General features: G+C 43.7%; 1 protein-coding gene across 7 annotated transcripts in view; it reads left to right on the top strand.

Annotated features, from left to right (window-relative positions):
• ERBB4 (erb-b2 receptor tyrosine kinase 4) overlaps positions 1 to 17,723 on the top strand; it is a 605,788-nt gene that overhangs the window by 404,720 nt on the left and 183,345 nt on the right. The window lies entirely within an intron of this gene.

The raw sequence follows: 17,723 nt of genomic DNA, 5'->3' as shown, positions 1-17,723 counted from the left end.
TCTCTTATGCCTTCTGGCTAGAAACCTGACACAGTTGTAATTTAGCCAGCTATCCTATTTACATATTAAAACCCCTCATCACTGTTGATGATCAATTCTAAGCAGAACTGATAAAACCTTTGAAGGTTAGGGAATGCCTGTATGCTTTTATGAGTCATTACTTCAACAAGAAAAAGACTTGGTTGTTCCTCTGTTTTGTTCTGTTATTGGGTTTTCTTTTAACCTTTGCCAGTTCTTCAAGACAAATGCTTCTGCAACACCAAGGTAATAAGCTCTTTTAAAAAAACAACCAACATCAGTACTATCTTTTTGAACGGACAAAGGTCATACTGGTGACTCCAGAGGAATCAGAACAGGATCAGTGCCAAGTACTTTTGGAATCACACCCAGAAAGTAATAAAGGCAAATATTAGCTCCCACAGCAAGTCCAGTTTTCTTAAACCATTTTTTCATCCTTTTTTTAGTTGTTTTGAAGCATATGGAAGGAACAAATTGTGCTTGATAAAGCTGATAACAGCTTCTTTTCAGTCATGACTGAGAGCTACATCCCAATGCAGCTTCACTAAGATAGCCACCCAGATTTTACTTTATTTTTCCTTACTTGGGATAGAGCAGAGCACAGTTGGGCCATATTTAATTTAATAAACAGAAGTTTCCTTGTCCAAGAAACCAGATTCCATCTCAGTGCTATGCATGAGTTGTGTGAAATTTGATTGAATTAGCTAATCCAAACCATTTCTGTCTTCACAACTTACACAGGAGAAGATATCAACCCCATTATACAGAAAGCCAGCAAATGGCTAAAGTGGTTTAACAGGGGGGTTAAGGCTTGGGGAAACAAAGAATTCAGGTACAGAAATCACCATTTAAAATAGCCTAAAATTAAATAGCTGTCCATATGTGCGCACATGCACTGTTACGCGCACTCATAGGTCTCTCTGTGTATATACATATATATATAAAGCCTTCCAATGAAGTCACTCAAATGTAGAACTTTATTACTACCTGTCAAGAAGCAGGAGAAAAGGGAATGTACTACACTGGTAGTTCACAAAGGATTAAGACAAGTTATTTGTACTGGTGCAGAAAGGACTTGGAGAAATGAACATCAAATTATAACCCTAGAATGGAAACCCACATAAAGTATCATTAAGTCGGGTTATAAAGTACCATTAAATAAGGTATATGCTTCTCAAATTTGGCTCACCTGTCACTTTTCAGAATCTGCTAGGCAATGTGAGTGCTTGCTGGGCCCAGCCTTGCTATTTTTCCACTGCTGCACATTATGCTCAGTGCATTGGTCTTTTTTCTGCATAGACTGTGACTCATGCTCCTTTGGACCAGCATGTATATATATCTATTGTTTATTTTACATGACTGTTTCCTTGCATAAAGTCTCAGGTGCCTCCTATCAAATGCAAATCTTGGCTGCATCCATTGGAACCGAATAGGTATGCTTTGCTTGGCATAGTAAGAGTATCCTAAGTGCTAGGGGTGTCAAGGAAAGCCCTCTGGGACTTCCTGTGTCTGAAAGAATGAGTGGGGCTTACTGCTTATCTAAAAACCTTTCCAGGAGAGGGAGAAGGTCTGTCAGAGGGGCTGCATCAGTCTGGGAATGTAGACCAACCAAACCTTCTCTGTCAAGTTTGACAAAGTCCACAGTAGTAGTAATTTGGGGAAGTCTGTGTAAATGTGTGATCATGTAAGACCTGGGTAGATGCATCGGCCTGTGTGCCATGAGTAGCCATGGCTGGCAGGACTGGAGGGTGGCTTATGCCCTGTTGTTGAGGGTGTTTCACTGTGACCACCTCAGTAGTGCTCCCTGGCAGGCAATACTTCAGGGACAAAAGGCTGAAAACTGCTGTATCAGAATCAGATACTTCATCACTCCAGCAGGTCTTAAAGCCTAAACAGCAGTTTGGTTTTGGCATCACTAGCATTGTTTCCAACCATCAGTAGCAGACATAAATCTCTCCCAAAATATTAACCTGTCCGACAGAACAAGGACCCACCCTCAGAGAAGAGCCCAACTCCTGCCAGGTTTCTGCTGATGCCATAGTGGACTCCAGCAAGTTGATATAAATGCCCTGTGAGCTTGTGCATCAGCCTGTGCTCAGGGCTCTGCCCCATTCCTTGCTTGTCTTCTCCCAGGAGGGAGCCGATGCTGCTGCTCCCTTCCCCAGCCAGACAGAAGAGCTGATAATGGTCCCACTTCAGGGATAATTTCACTTGCCACCCTCCCTGCTGCTCCAAAGCAATCAGCAGAGGAAGAAGACAAAAGGGCAGAGTAAGACAAAGATGCTTTGAAATAAAATCAGTCCCCTGCCTCTGTGCTTGTTTGGTACCTTGTATCTGCCAACTCAGGCAATCCCCTTCATTTACATCAGTGCTAGACAGGAGAGTAACATGGCTGGTGAACTCTGGGAATAAAGCTTTTCTGATTCCCTTCTTCACAGACTTTTATTGTCAGTGTTAAGAAGCTGGTTGAAAAGGCCATGACATCTTAACCACTAAGACAGAAATACTGCAGACATAGGAATCCTAAATGCTGCTTCTCCCTTTATCTTGAAATGGATTCTACCCCTTGCTTCAAGTTGTGATCAAACGCATGCAAAAAAGCTCGTGTGAGGGGCCTTTGAATTACATGGTCTCATGTTCAGATGAACGCAGCCTGTGGCTGCCGACGTTGAGCTCAGCGTGTGCTGCTGAAATGTGATCAACAAATGTTGTAGCAGGGACCATGTGTACCTCAGCTCTCCAAGGACAGATACATCTGTGCCTGGCTGCAATACTACTAGTATATACTGTTTGCAGAGCCTTTCCCATACTGGTATCTTGTAGCTGAAGCTTTTACTATTAATTGTAATTTGAAAGCAGCCTTCTCTTCTATTTACCTGAAATGAACATTGTCAGCCTGGGCTTTTTAAGCTGGGCACCTTGCAGTGGGAATCTCAAAAATGCTAAACATGATTTTCCCTTAGGTATATGTTGCTGAATTTGCTTCTGCAATGCTAAAAATGGGTTTTCTCTCCTTCCAGAAATAAGCCATGACTTACAACATTGGCCAAGCATGCTAAGGCCATGCTTTGCAACAGCATATTCCCCTGGTACCACATCCACTTGTTGGATTTGGTCCCTTAATAACTGAAGAACTAGAGCTCTCCTGTTCAGAGCTAGACACCAGTTCCAGTGATGGTGCAAGAAACAAAGCAGGAAAAAAGGATTAGACTGCTTGCCTAAAATGCCTCTAACTTGTTAGACAGCTCCCTTCTGACCAGCTTTAGGGAAAGACCAGTGAGAACACTGCTGCTTGGATCTGTGTCTCTTTGATGCAGGACTGCTTGAGGGGGGCCTACAAGGATGCTGGGGAGGGGACAACGGGTGATGGGTTCAAACAAGGGAAGTTAAGGTTAAATATAAGGAGGAAGTTCTTTACTGTGAGGGTGGTGAGGCACTGGAATGGGTTGCCCGAGGAAGTTGTGAATGCTCCATCCCTGTCAGTGTTCAAGGCCAGGTTGGATGGAGTCTTGGGGACATGGTTTAGTGGGAGGTGTCCCTGCCCATGGCAGGGGTTTGGAACTGGATGATCTTAAGGTCCTTTCCAATCCAAACTGTTCTATGACTGTTTGCGCCCAGAGTTGGGAAAACTAAAGTCTGTGGAAATTAAGCCCATTTTAAAGTACTCCCATGAACTGAAATTTCTGCTCAGACTCTGAAGTGCAGTGGAATCTGGGGGTACATCTCCCTTGCCTTGATCTGGCTTTTCAACTGAGACCCTCTCAGCTGTGAAAAAAAGGTGGAATTTTTGGCAAGGCATTTTTTCAAGCAGAACAACTTCAGTTACTTGCTATCCATTACTTTGTATCAGATTGCACCCGGTAAGGTAAACCACCCAAGTTCTGAGCTGTGCAGAAGTACTTCTACATTGTTACATGATGCATGGGAAGAAAAGGCTTGGTCTTCAGCTGTGTGCCTGGGATTCAGTAAATCCCATGATGTATTCAAGGGAAACACTGCTTCAAGATGTCTTCGTTCTTTTTTACCTATTGATTAACAACTTTTTTCAAGGGCAAAAGAAGCCTTGAAACATCATTAGCTCTGTCTTCCTGTCTGCAGAGGCTCTGAAGCATCATCATCTTGCCTGACATTGAGCTCAGTAACTTTCCTACCCGCAGCCTGTCTTCCAACCTGGCTTTGAGTTTCAGGAACAGCCGCAGCCCTGGTTTGGCTGGAGCTCCTGCAGCCACTGGATGGGTGAGCACAGGGTTCTGGTCCTCTGATTGCTCTCCTGACACTGGCCTGAAGCTTTGCAGATGTGCAGCCATCCCTTGAGGCTGGTTAGTTTCTTAGCATTAAAACACATAATGCTAGCTGCCTTATTTCTAATTTGAACGGGTTTAAATGCAGATGATGTTGCTTCTTACACCTTCTCCAGGTAGCTTAAAGAGCAGTCTTGTAGCCAGCATCTTCCCCATGCTGAAATAGCACTTCCCATACAGTCAGCTCTCCTAATACTACTCTCAGAAGCTAAACAGATAGAGAGTCCCAAAGTGAGGAATTTCTTTCCAGCCCCAGAATAATTTTAGTTGCTTATCAAAGTAGAATATCTGTATTTTCCAATGTGCAGTTAGGAGACAGAAACTGAAATAGATATAGTTGTTTGCTGCTGAGTTAACCAATATCCTTTAGGAGTAAAAATTGTATCCTTTATGTTTCAGCTCCACGTGAGGAAGATGATTTTCAGGCAGTTCTGACACCTCTGTGTTTTAGAGACTCCCTGTTTTCCAGCATACATAGTCTGTATGCTTCATACCAAAACATGCAACCTTCTGTTTGGCTGTATAAAGAACATTAGGTGTGAGTGACTCCAGTTTACCTACCAGCCTGGCTCAGCCTCTAGCACTGGTTGCTCTTTGCTGGGATTACAGCCTTCCTGTCATCTGTATCTTTTATTGCTTGGGATTGTTTAATAATTTCTAAACCCTTGCCTGGGATACTAAATGCATCAGTCCTGTGATGATCCCTGGGGAATCACACCCCAGTTGTATTGTAATGGCTCATTTACAGTTACTTTTAAAGAGCCACCAATTAGCTGGCTCTTAATGCATTTTTCATGTGGTTTATTAATATTGAAACGTAGAGACAAACCTAATTAGAAGTTTACCATGTAGGCTGCTCCTTGCTTTGTAATTTAAAGAACAAACATGGACGAGCTGGCCACACAGTTGCTTAGGATGTCAGCTCTGGGTTCTCCTGGTGCAGACAGTCCAGGCTCTGATTGACCTTACCTGGGTGCAGGTGTATTTGGAAGCACTCTAGCTCAGTTTGACATGCTTATCTGTGTATAGTATGTATTTGGTTGATGTGAATCAGTTTTTTCCCTTCGTGTTCTCGTTTACACCATCTTTGAGAGTTGCTTTATTTAGGTTAACCTGCTACTCCATCAACTCACATAGCTGAGAGCTTGCTGGGCTGTTCTACCACAAGTTTTCCACACACTGGCAAAAGGAATAATACAGTTTCTAGCAAGGTACTTCTTTAAAATGTTACAGAAATGGGAGCAATTTGGTAGAAACTTAGTTCAGTAGCAATGCTTCTTTATGTCAGTGTCCTGGGTTCAGCAGTAGCAGTCATTTTTTCTCCTTCTTGGTAGCTGGTGCAGTGCTGTGTTTTGACTTCCATCCTGGGAACAGTGCTGGTGATACCGATGTTTTCGGTTGTTGCTAAGTGATGTTTACCCTGACCAAGGACTTTGTGAGGCTCATGCTCTGCCAGGGAGGAGGGGAAGCCGGGAGGAAGCAGAAACAGGATGCCTGACCCAGGCTAACCGAAGAGGTATTCCATACCACAGCACGTCATGCCCAGGATGTAACTGGGAGTTACCTGGAAGGACACAGGCTTCCGAGTGGGACTCGTTTCTCGGCCAGTGGTATCATATTCTCTTCCCTTGTTATTTTCTCTTATCATTGCTGTCGTTGGTGGTAGCGGTGGTGATTTGTGTTGTACATTGGTTGCTGGACTGTTCTTGTCTCAACCCGTAGGAGTTGCACTCTTTCGATCCTCCTCCCCATCCCTTCGGGAGCAGGGAAGGGGAGAGCCTGGGGGGGGTGGGGCTTGATTGCTCTCAGCCCAGCACCACTCACTGGGAGTGAGTGAACAAGCTGTCTGGCTAGGGTTTAAACCATGACAGTCAGACAGGTTTAAGGACAAAAGTTCCTTACATGGTATAAATTGGTATAGGACAAAATACACTACGTGGATACACGTACCTCCCTTTCAGTTTACAGAGTATATTCGACATGGTCTGGGGTGAGACGTCCCTGCTCATGGAAGGGAGATCTTGAGGTCCTTTGTAACCCTGACTATTCCATGATTCTCTGAGTCTATTCTTGTAGTGTGAAGCATAAGTTGATATTTGCATGGAGTTTTGTGTAAATGATAAGCTTTGTTCTCCACTGGGTGTTAACAGGCTGTGTTTGAAGCTGCTGTAGGTGAATTTGCAGGGCCATTTGTTGCAGCTACAGAATGGAGTCTGACGGTAGCCAGCCTGTTAATTTAATGTTCAGTGGTGACCTTGTAATTCTTCACAGAGCACAGGAACTCGTTTTTTGGGCCAGGAGTCACAGTATTAGAAAAGGATCATTTTTACACATAGTGACTTATCTGAAATTTATGCTTGGGTCAAACCAGTGGGTATTTAATTCTGAAGTGATTATGTGACAGTTCTGAAGAATAGGGGTTCCTCAGATCCTTGCAGTCTCTCCCAAAAGTCTCAGCCTTCCACCAGTTTTCAGTTGTGCTGTGGCTAAATTGTATAAAATGCTGCCCATGTGTACATCAGTGTTTCCAGCTGGCTCGTCCAAAACAGTCCTGCTACCATTGGAAAGACACACTGAAGCAGTGGGGAGCCCTAGGTCAGAGTGGAGGGAGGATGGAGTCCTTTCCCTTCAGTGGAAACATGCCATCAGATAGTAAAGATTCAGGAGAGCTGGACACAGGGGAAATACAAGTACAAGGAAAGCTTTCCTTTGGATGAGTCGATGCTCCTGTTATGGGAGACAATTCCATGTAAACAGTGAATATGTGCAAATCAACCCCCAGCCCTCATACCAAGACACAGGTGAGACAACCACATTTTGTCTGCTTACTCCTGCAAGGTACCTTGTGCTTTTTCAGAGCACCAGGATTTAGCTCAACAGAAGTCCAGAGTAACAGCAGTGTATTTGTGTATGCTGGTGAAAAGAAAAGAGGGCAGTGATTAATTCACGCTTAAAGCCAACTTTCAGAATAGCTAGTGTGTCATTGCAGGTGTACATCTCAATTGGAAACTACCTACGGAGAAAATGGCATTCCAGAAAGTGTACCCTGAAGACATTTGTTATTGCGGAGTTTGTTAAATTATAACCTGTCATTGAGGATATTACTTAAAGTTCAATTAACGTTTTAAATGTATGTTTGGAGACTGGTGAGCGGGACCTCTACAGGCAGGTGGTCTCAGTACAGAATGCGTTCCCTGCCACCAGTTTCACCACGGCAAAGCTAGGATGAGAAGCTGATAAAAAGCCACAAATAGCTAACCGGCTTTGTGAAAGCTGCTTCCATGTGGGACACACTTCAAGGGTTTGCAGCATTCGTCTTAGCAGCAGTTACAGTTTCGTGGGTATCTCAGTTGGAAAGATAAGTTATATCAGAGCATAATACAGACAGCCAGAAAGTCCCACAGCCACCTTCAGCGTATGTGGAGGTTGCTTTTTCTGCCGTTAAGGAATCTCTAGTCAGAAGAGAATCTATTTATTTACCTGGAATGAAAAGACAAATATAATAACAGAAGAAATTGATTTTAAAGAGTAGTTTTGCCAAGCATATGTAACTGAAGATGGAGGAATACAGGATATCCAGTGACATAATGAACTTGTTTTGCATTAGTAATTCAAGCTGAAGTGCTTGAAGTTGCCTGTAATGTTTTTCCTCACCCCAGAACAGTGTATTTTAAATAAAGGGAATCAGTTTAGCTTCCTAATAAATACCTTCAGCCAGTGTTTTCAGAAGGGATTTGTCAATTGTTGAACGCCCTTGGAACAGATCTGAAAGGCAGGCAGACGTGGCATTTAATGGAAATACAAAGCCCCTAACAGTTGAGTTCACTGAATAAAAAGTAAGTAACAAACACAGGTGTACCTAGCTAATATAAATGAAGAATGCCGTGAGGAACAGAAGTCCTTGGGCTGCCAGATCCAGGGATCGAGCAAGGTAACTGCTACAAAGCCAGGGATCTTAAGGAGTCATAGACACAGAAAACAGGGCACTGCAAAAGGCAGCATTAGCAGCTTCTGAAGAACCTTTGACATGGGCATCTCTTTGCAGTGGAAAATACAGATTTCAAAAGATAAGCTCCCTGCCAAAGTGCTGACCTGTTTTACTGAGGAGCTTCCTTCCTCCCTAAAGCAATTCCAGGGTCAAAGTCACCCACCAAGTGGCACAGGTCACTGTGCTGCTGTATGATACCACAGTGGTGCTTGTTCTGTGGCTGCAGAATTACAGTGCTCCACATGTGTGGTAACTGTTAGTAAATGCTTATCTCTTAATGGCAACCTGTGTGTGTATAAAGCATTACAGTATACCACCTATTTACAAGAAGGGTGGCATTTAAGCAGGATATTGCACAAGGGAGAGACTTGTGCAATCACAGTTGAAGTGATCGAATCCCTGTCCATTACAAGCAGCTTGCTTTGTTAACAGGCACCAGTGTTTCTTCGAAGTGGGAAATAAACCCCAAATACTCCAAATATTTAAAATAATCTCACTGAATGGTAGCTGGCAGATCTGTACTGAGTGGCTGGGTGGAACTGGTCTTTCACAGCAAGCTCCAGCTACCTGCCTTTGAAGAGCTGCTTAGGGAAAGAGGAGGAAAAGAAAGACTATCAAACCATCCACTTAATTGCATCTACTGGTGCTTGAAGCTGCTGTGGGCCTCCCACCCACCCTTTTTTAAGTTATATATTGTTAGATCTGCGATGATGCACAGCCCAGCCACCAGCTCAGAGTGAGCTTGGTTGGTGCTGCTGTGCAGAGCACGAGGGGTGGTGACAGTGGGTGGGTGCAGTGTTGGGACTCAGCAGCCAGCACAGTGGGTGGGTGCAGTGTTGGGACTCAGCAGCCAGCACTGTGATGGGCTTCTCCCAACAGACTGTTCTGCTGCTTGTAAAATGTAAGCCCTCCCCTTTTAGCTTTATTGCTGTCACACCTGCATTCATGTCAGGATTTTATTACACGTGCCTCTTTTGGCAGACATTCTCAGAACTGTCACTAAAGTTCCTGTCCTGCTTTTGTGGACAGTCTGGCTAAAGGGCTCTTGCCACTGCTCTGCTAAACCCAGGACTGTTTCAGGGCCTTCTCTCTGATCCCTTCACACCTCCTGCAGGGGAGAGGACAGCGCTGTGGTGTCAAATGAAGCTGAGTGACTAGAAGGGAAATTTCTGTCTCCTAAGCAACGGACAAGGAAGTAGCAACACAAAAAAAAGAATGTATTTTATGCTCCTGCAGTCGCTCACACTTTCTGTCCCTGTGTGTAGGATCTCCTCAGGCTGGTATTCAAAGGAGCTTTCACATCTCAAAGCCTTCTTTCGGGACCTCTTGTAGGAGCTTGTAATTTACTTTTGAAAACTCATAAAAGCCATCATCAGTGAAGTGTTCTGACACAGGGGAAATGTTGGAAATCTTTACAGAGCAAGATACTTAATGCAAGCTTTTCAAGTGGTTTTATACAAATTGCCAGATATGAAAAAGGAAAACTTCATACCAAACTCATCATATTAAGCCTGCATGATGTCCACAGCATCACCTCTGTGCAGATCCCTGATAGCTGAAGATTAGCCAGGAAATTGCAGCCTGAAATTTGTTTGTATGATCATTTTCATTGAATCTTTGTGTGTAGCAATCGCTGAAACTAAATATCAGAGTATATGCCCAAGCATTGTTTTCCAACAGAGAAAGGGCTTCTGTCATCCAAGTATTGTTCTGTAATAATCAGTTTTGTTTCAAACAGCTATGAGATACATTTTGAATAAGCAATTGCATTTGAATAAGCATATTATGATGCTTATCTAGAGTTTGTCTAAAACTGAACTCCAGATCTCATAGAGATGGGGAGTTCCTTTCTAGCATTTCCATTTAATTGAGTCAAAAGTTGGTTAAAACATGAGCACACCTAGCAGCACCCAGGCAGACTCTAGGAATAGTACATGATATCAAGCAAAAGTAAAATTCTCTTTCAGTTACTACAGGACATTATTTTGACTTCCGTGGTATTGACTGACTTGATCTGTTTGAGGGGTGGAGGAGCTGGTATTAAACAAGCACAAGAATACCCTTAGCTTTGGCCCTTACTTTTCAGCGTGTCATTGAGTTTCTTCAACTGAACAGTGCAGAGATTTCTGACCCAGTGTTACACACTGTATCCAAAAAAGAAACCTTATATCTGCATCCTTTGGTTCTCAGCCAGGGTTACACATCCCAGGGTAAGTGTGCTGCTGCACCTTGTAACTATCCTTGTTACCTGGCTTAAGATTTCTTACAGGCACTGATGTGGGTGCACATCTGATTGCTGTGTTTGGTAGGAGTCGCTGCTGCTCAGCTCGTTGGTGGCTTTTAACTTCATGTGTTGTCACAGCACAAACAGAAGCACATACTGCCATGAGCCAGAATAAAAAGAGCTGACGGGTCGTAGGGCAAGGAGGGGTGTTCCAGTGTTACGTGTCACAGTGCCTGCTGCTTAGATGTGAAATTCATGCACTTCTGGAGACCCCGATGCAGAGGAGGGAGCCCATTAAATAATACCTGCCAGAAGCAAACCAGGGGAGAATGCTCTAGTGAACATAAAGGCAAAGAAGATGTTGACTTTTTATGGTCTCTGCTGGGAATCTGCAGTGCCTACTTGCCTGCTGCCTTCCACTCACAGATGTGTCTTTTGCTCACACTCAAATTTCCTAAATAAAAAGGGCTTTTTTCCCCTTTTATGAAATACGTTAGCAGCTTAGGAGTTGCCCAGGATGTGAGGGAGCAGGGTTCAGCTTCCCACCTTGCCTGCTGAAGGCATTCAGATCTGTCCCTTGAGTCTCCCACATCCCAGGGGTAACTGCCCCAGGTTAGTCTGAGCTGCGGTCCTTTCTACTCATGTTGAAATTCTGAGCATTAAGCAATCATTGGGTATGACAGAGAAATAGTCTTAGGTGCCCAGACTGATACTTAGATGTACTCCTTCTGCAGTGATTTAGAAGCACTGAGCTGTGAGGCAAGTAACTAAGAATGGATGCATTCTGTATCCAGCTTTCTTCCTTCAGGGCCTGTGAGCTCCCTTCCAGAAAACAGCCTGTAGACCATTTCTTGGGTTGCTATCATGGGAGGCAAGAGTCTCCATCGTAGTAAGCGAAGGAGAAAGCAGCATGCATAACCTTGCATTCTAGTTGAATGTTAGCATCTCCCTCTCCTTCTGCCAGAGGAAAGGGAAAATAAGAGCTACCCCTGTATTTTGAAGAGATCTGGGGTTGTGATCTGTGTGCTTTGAGGATGGTCCCTGCAGAATCATAGAATATCTCAAGTTGGAAGGGACCCATAAGGATCATTGGGTCCAGCTCCCTATTCCGCAGGACTGCCTGAAACTTGTGGATTGCATGTGACACTAGGAGTCATCTAGCTTCTCGCCCAAGAGCCACCCAGGCAGAGCGAGGGGCAGGGTGTTCCCCTTGGAGCCCTGTTAGACAGGGTCTGAGCAGCTCTGCTGTTCAGGATCAGAGGTGGGTGAGGATGGGCAGTTATGTATGGCTTACTGGAGGGGAATGTATTTCTTTTAACAGTAATGATTACAAGAAAGATTCCTGAGGGCTTCTTGTTTCAGTGAGCCTGCCTAGCAGCAGGTATGACTTGACCTATCCCTTTAGCTGTATCCCCCCATTTGCTCAGGACCCCTGTGTGTATGTTCAGCAAGGCATTTGATGCTGATTGGAACTAATTCACCATCACAGTGGGGGGAATTCACTTACATTGCTCTGTGCTAACAGCTATAAGCAGTGATAATTAATAGCTCTTAATTGTTTAATCAGTGTAAAGTTTTAGACTATGTCACACGTGAAGGTTTTTATATTGTGTGGATGACTAAACCCCCAATTAATGCATCGAGTCATAGAGCCTTACCAGTGCTGTCTGTTCCAGGCAGAGAAAAATAACCATTAGCCCCCTCAGGTCCCTTTCTGTAGTCATTACTGTGGCCTGAAGACATTTTTCTGTAGCAGCTGAAGTAACGTTACAGTTTGCTTCCTATCGGCTCAGAGCTGTCAGCAGTAGATATGAATCCAGCGGCCTGAGCTCATTCGGTGCTGCTGACACACTCTTCTTGACTTCCCATTTATTCCTTTACCCCTGGTGGCCAATCTCTCTTCAAATCAGAACTGTCTGCCACCAGTATAGCTGGTGATACGCTGTAATTTCACAGTTTTTAACAGATCTCTGGTCCCTGCGCACGTATGGGTGTTGTCTCCATCCCACATTACTCAAGAAAATGCCTCTCCCTTTGGTATTCAGTTTTTGTTTTCTGCGGTGCTGGTTCAGTTTTATCTCTGTTCCCTCTCCCTCACACTGCACCGGTATCTCTTTCCACGCCTGTCTTTCAGGGCATATCTCTTGGATCGTTTTCATTTCTCAGACCTATTTCCCATGCCAGCTTCTTTTCAGCTGCCTGTGTCTGAGTCCCTCTCCAGTTGTGTGTGTGTCTCTTCTTATCTGCTGAGGAAGATCAGGGGAAGATCGAGGCGTTGAAGTGCAGAGTTGGAAGTCGCTATTGACACAGTTGTTAGGGGGAGTTTGCTTTCACTGTCCCTGAGCCCCAGTGGTCCCCATACCCCAGATGCACACACCCGGTGAGGGTGGGTGCTAGAAAACATGAACTTATGGATGGTGCTGGCATGCACAAAACGTGCTGTGCTTTTCCATAGAGTAAGCATTCATCACTGAAGAACACAATGCGAGTTTTTAATGTAAAGGGATCCTGTTAATATTTGTGCAGGGTACTTCTATTGGGCATGGAGACTTGCAGAGTAGAGCAGCAATACAGATATGAGACAGAAAGGTCAGCTGAAGTGCTGCCATTTACCACAATAAAAGTGGCAATATCAGTGCAGTTACAGCTTGTTAAAGAAAAACCTGAATTTTATGGGACTAATTCCATGTTGGAAAACTATTTGGTGATACATCCCAAGGTGAACTCATCTGACAGCAGTGAAAGCAACATAGTTGGAGAGCAGTAGAGGAATTGACCCTTAGCTTTCTGTATCCCATAACACTTCTACAGAGAGGAAGATAAAATGGGCACTAGGTTTCTCTATAAGATGCTTTCTTCTACTACAGGAAGTTTTACTTTCTCGTATGACATACGTCTCTCCTGCCGTAAAGAAAGGGGAATCCTGAAAAGTATGAGTTTCTGTTAGGTAATTACGTTTCAAATCACTAACAGAGATCTGAAGGCTAGCACAGGGCTGGTAGAAGATTCAATTATTTTTGCTTAACAAAGAAGTATGAATGAATGAATGTGTGACAATAGGAATAGTCAGACAAGGAAAGCATTACAGCCTGATACAGGCAGAACAATCCATCACAACAATAGTATCTTTAATTCTTGTTAATGGTGTGCTGCCATGTTTGAATTACATTTTGATTTTGTTATCTCTTCATGCATAAAACTAAGGAGTTTTAGCTGCCTAGAAAAATAACACACAAGTGTATTTAAACCTTCTGTCCCATCTGAACAATGGAAAGAAGAGACTGGGACTCTTACTGCACAGTATAGCTGGAACTTCTTGGTCCTTAGGGCTCATTATGTCTAGAAACAGCTAGATGACATCTCTAGCATTCTTGCAGGAGTAGATTATTTAGGTGAAGCATGAGTTTAGGAGTATCTTACAGAAGCTAATAAATGATACATAGGTCTTTTGATAGTTAATCAGTAAGTTTAGACTGTTAGGTAAGTAAAGAGGTGGCTTATAACCGTGGCTTGTAACCATCAGAGCTCCTTAGAGCTCCTTTATTTTGTCTGTGTTTCCTCGCACTTCAGCATCAGTGTGTTGCAGGTATGCTAACATCTATTAATGATTTATTAACCCGATAGAAACCATCTGTAAATGCAGTCTTTGTGCAAAATGAGACCATTTCTTTTCTTATTTCTGCTTTCCTTCTCCTATCAAGGGAGGTCTGCTTGAGGCAGCTGGCATAGCTGCTGGGGAAGAAGCAGTGTTTCTTTTCTGTACTATACTGAGCTGAGAGCTAAGACGAGGACTTCATTTTTCTTGTCTTGTCAGTAACTTAATCCTTTGTGGTTTGACTGTTCCTGAAATAATAAAGTCAGTCTGGAACTGAAGGAAAGCCCTTTTGAATTCTTAGGAAAGCACAAGGAGGAAGTAACCTTGGTCTTTCCCAAGCTAGAGAGCAAATGTTTTCTGCTGGTGACTTTCCCTGGCTCAGAGATGTCATAGTTTAACTCCAGCCAGCAGCTCAGCCCCACACAGCCTTTCGCTGCCCCCCAGTGGGATGGGGGAGAGAATCAGGAGGGTGAAAGTGAGAAGACTCAAATGCATAGAGAACTCTGTGAGAATAGAATTACTTGTCAGTCTTAGGGCCAATAGATTTATTATCATTTAAGCCTGACATGCAAATCTAATAGTGAGACCTGCTCCTCGCATGAATGCTTCTGACTGCTTCTGTTGACTTCCATGGGACTGGTTTTGTGTTAGACTTACGGAGCTGATCTTTGATGTGTAGCAATCAGTCCTTGTTACGGTGGGGAAACAAGGTGAAATACTGAGTTACGTGAGGGCAGAACCTGGACCAGTTTATCCTGAGGGCAAAGAAAGTTATTTTTCTCTTTAAACAAACAAACCAATGCAGACACACTGTATGCAGGGAGTTTGTGGCTTGGTTTGAATTCTCAGTATATTTGACCTTCCAAAGGACATGTAGCAATGCAGTTCGGAGGTGTGCTGCCTACAGGCTCTGCACCTTGTTGTTTCTCTGCGGCTGAGAAAAGTGAAACCAATGAAAAACACCCTTGGAGTTCCCAGTGAGAAAAAAGGGAACTGGCAGCCTTTTCTTGCCTTACTGTTAAATATCTCTGTTTAAATGCAAATGATCTTCTGACCCTGCCAAACAAAGTCATGTACCAGGAAGCAGGCAGGCAAGTGAAAATCCAACTTGTAAAATGGTTTTTGAAGATGCTGGATCTCTGTTGTTTCCAGGAGGAATCAAGGTGGTTGGATACATTTTTGACTGCATGCGGAGGATCAGCACCTGGGAGTTGCAAATATGAAGATTTGTATTTTAAGTGTGGCTTCTGTAGAAGCGTGTGTGGGTTCTTTGGTTAGAGATCACTTGGAGGGATGCTTGAAGTGTCTTCTGTGTTACCTCACTGCATATGGATATCCACTGCAGTGGATAGCCCAGTGCATACAGTATGTTTTGGAAGGGGATAGAATCCAGGGACAGAAAGAGGAAGAAGCAGCCAAACTGCTGCCTTATTCTTCCTTAGGAATATGTGATTGCAAGTGATGTGTGCAGTGCTTCATACTGCATCTAGCTGCCAGACTTCAGGCTTTCTCCCTAAACTCCAGACCCCTTAAGTGAGATGGGCATGAGATTTGACTGACAAAGAAGGATTTGGCATACAATAGAGTCTTGAAAGAGGAGGCTTTGTTGTCCATGGGTTGCAGTTCTTCCCAATCTACCCCCAGCAGGGATGCTCCAGCTCAGGTGAGGACCAAGCAAAGCAAGTGGTGGAAAGATTATCTGAACATGCATCCAGGGCCATATCTTTCTCCTTCCCACTTCTGTTGGTCAGGGTAGCCAGTTTATAAAACCCACTTCCTAGGGATCATTTTTGTTCAGTTGAGTGAGCACCAAAATCAACAAACAAACTGTATCTTATCAAGCCTCCTCTGTTAAAATCCTTTCTTTAATTTGCTGTTTACCTCACCTTCTCTTTAAACTTTCATTCTTCTAAATCAATATGGATGTATTTGCTTTTTGTGCAGGTTCCAGTAGTCTCTTAATAATCATAATAATCGTTATTACTGATTAAAGTTGCATTATTCATGCCAGATGGAGTCCCCTCGCTGTCAGCCAGAATGAGTTTGCATTATGTAGTTATAGTACATTTGTGATCTAAACAAACAGATGGCAGAATGTGACAGCAAATTATGTGCTGGTGATGTCAGCAACCACGCTTCCCGAGTATAATTGCTTTAAATGAACACGAATGCAGCGAGGAGCTGGTAGTTTTAACAAGGTAGTTGGCATACAGTGTGGTAATTACCATACAACATCATCAGTAGCACCACAAGTGCTGAGGGAAGAATGCTGGCTTTGAAAAGTTGTGACAGAAAGACTATTACAGTGGGTTTGCTCAGCTGTGGAACATCTCACAGCTATAAACACACTGCTAGCAGAGGAGCAGTGGTTCCTTTTGGGGTGATCCAACCTTCACCAGGAGACATTTTGCACTTTCCAGTGCTATCTCCCATCAGGGCGTGTGGGAAGTATTTGATTTAGTGTAATGGAGCAGTGTTAACAACAGCTGCTGTTAATACAGGATTGAAAGGTAAGCTGCTGGAACAGGTTCAAATGGGAAACTTGCTTAATGGAATCTCAGCAGCATTCAGTGATGAATAAAAGTTTAATCAAAGATGAAGTTAGGTTCCTGTGGTTACAAAGAACAGTGATAAGGACTGTGTTCCTTATCACATAACATTGTCTTCAACAAGGCTTATGCTGGGCTTCTCAACTTCATCCCTTCAGGTGTGGCTGGGTATAAAAGGCTTGGCTGCCTATGCCTCAGGCACTCCTCCCCTGGGTTTTAGAAGTTGGGGCTCAGGGTGCAGCAAGGCAGGCTCTTCCTGTATGCTCCAGGAGCACCTGGCACTAAGGAGGGCGGATCACTATAAGCAGGAGTGTGACTGAGCTCTGGCTATGTCTGGGTGAGAGCTGCAGAATGAGGTCTCCATTCACTCACAGTCAGGACTTCATGGGAAGTCTTCCCTGTCCAAATGTTTTCTCAAACAGTGTAAGATGCTGCCACAGGAGAATGTGCCGCTCATTCTACTGGTTTTACATTTCCATGCACAGTGGTCAGCATTTAATCATGAAACAGAAGATGTGAACTCAACTCTTTCTTCAGTCCAGCTGAAGTTTTAGTCACTAATTACTAGGTGGTTTATAAAAGTTGCTATTGCTAATTCTTCCTCCGCTGTCTGTATTTTACAATGGAAGCACCTACAATACCTTTCCCAAGGGACTAAGCCTGTCAGTATGTGAAATGACATTGTAGAGCATCACCTTTAATTTCTGAAGGAACATGAGGCTCCTTCAGAAGCACAAGCCCAGGCACCTAAAGAACCAGCAGCCAGAAAAGGAGAGGTCCTGTGACCTTAGGTGTTGCTGAGATTAAGTGGTTGCACAGGGCACATTACCTTTATTGTGATGCTGGATATGAAAAGCTTTTAGGGCATTAAATATATCACCCCATTGCTCAGATGAAACTTCGCATGAGATAGACAGACAGACAGACATCCTCTCTAGCACTGATGTCTCTTCTGTGGAAGAATGACTGGGTCTTATATGGGACATAGAAAGCAATAGTAATAGCCCTGGGTGATGAAATTGTTTCTCAGTCCTCCTGACTTGTTCAT

This window comes from Pezoporus flaviventris, unplaced genomic scaffold, assembly GCF_033815535.1.
Source record: "Pezoporus flaviventris isolate CSIRO_AGI_PZ_B2104156 unplaced genomic scaffold, CSIRO_AGI_Pfla_v1 ptg000001l, whole genome shotgun sequence".
NCBI lineage: Eukaryota > Metazoa > Chordata > Aves > Psittaciformes > Psittacidae > Pezoporus > Pezoporus flaviventris.
The sequence above is the reverse complement of the archived record's forward strand: the minus strand, read 5'-3'. Positions and strand labels throughout refer to the sequence as shown.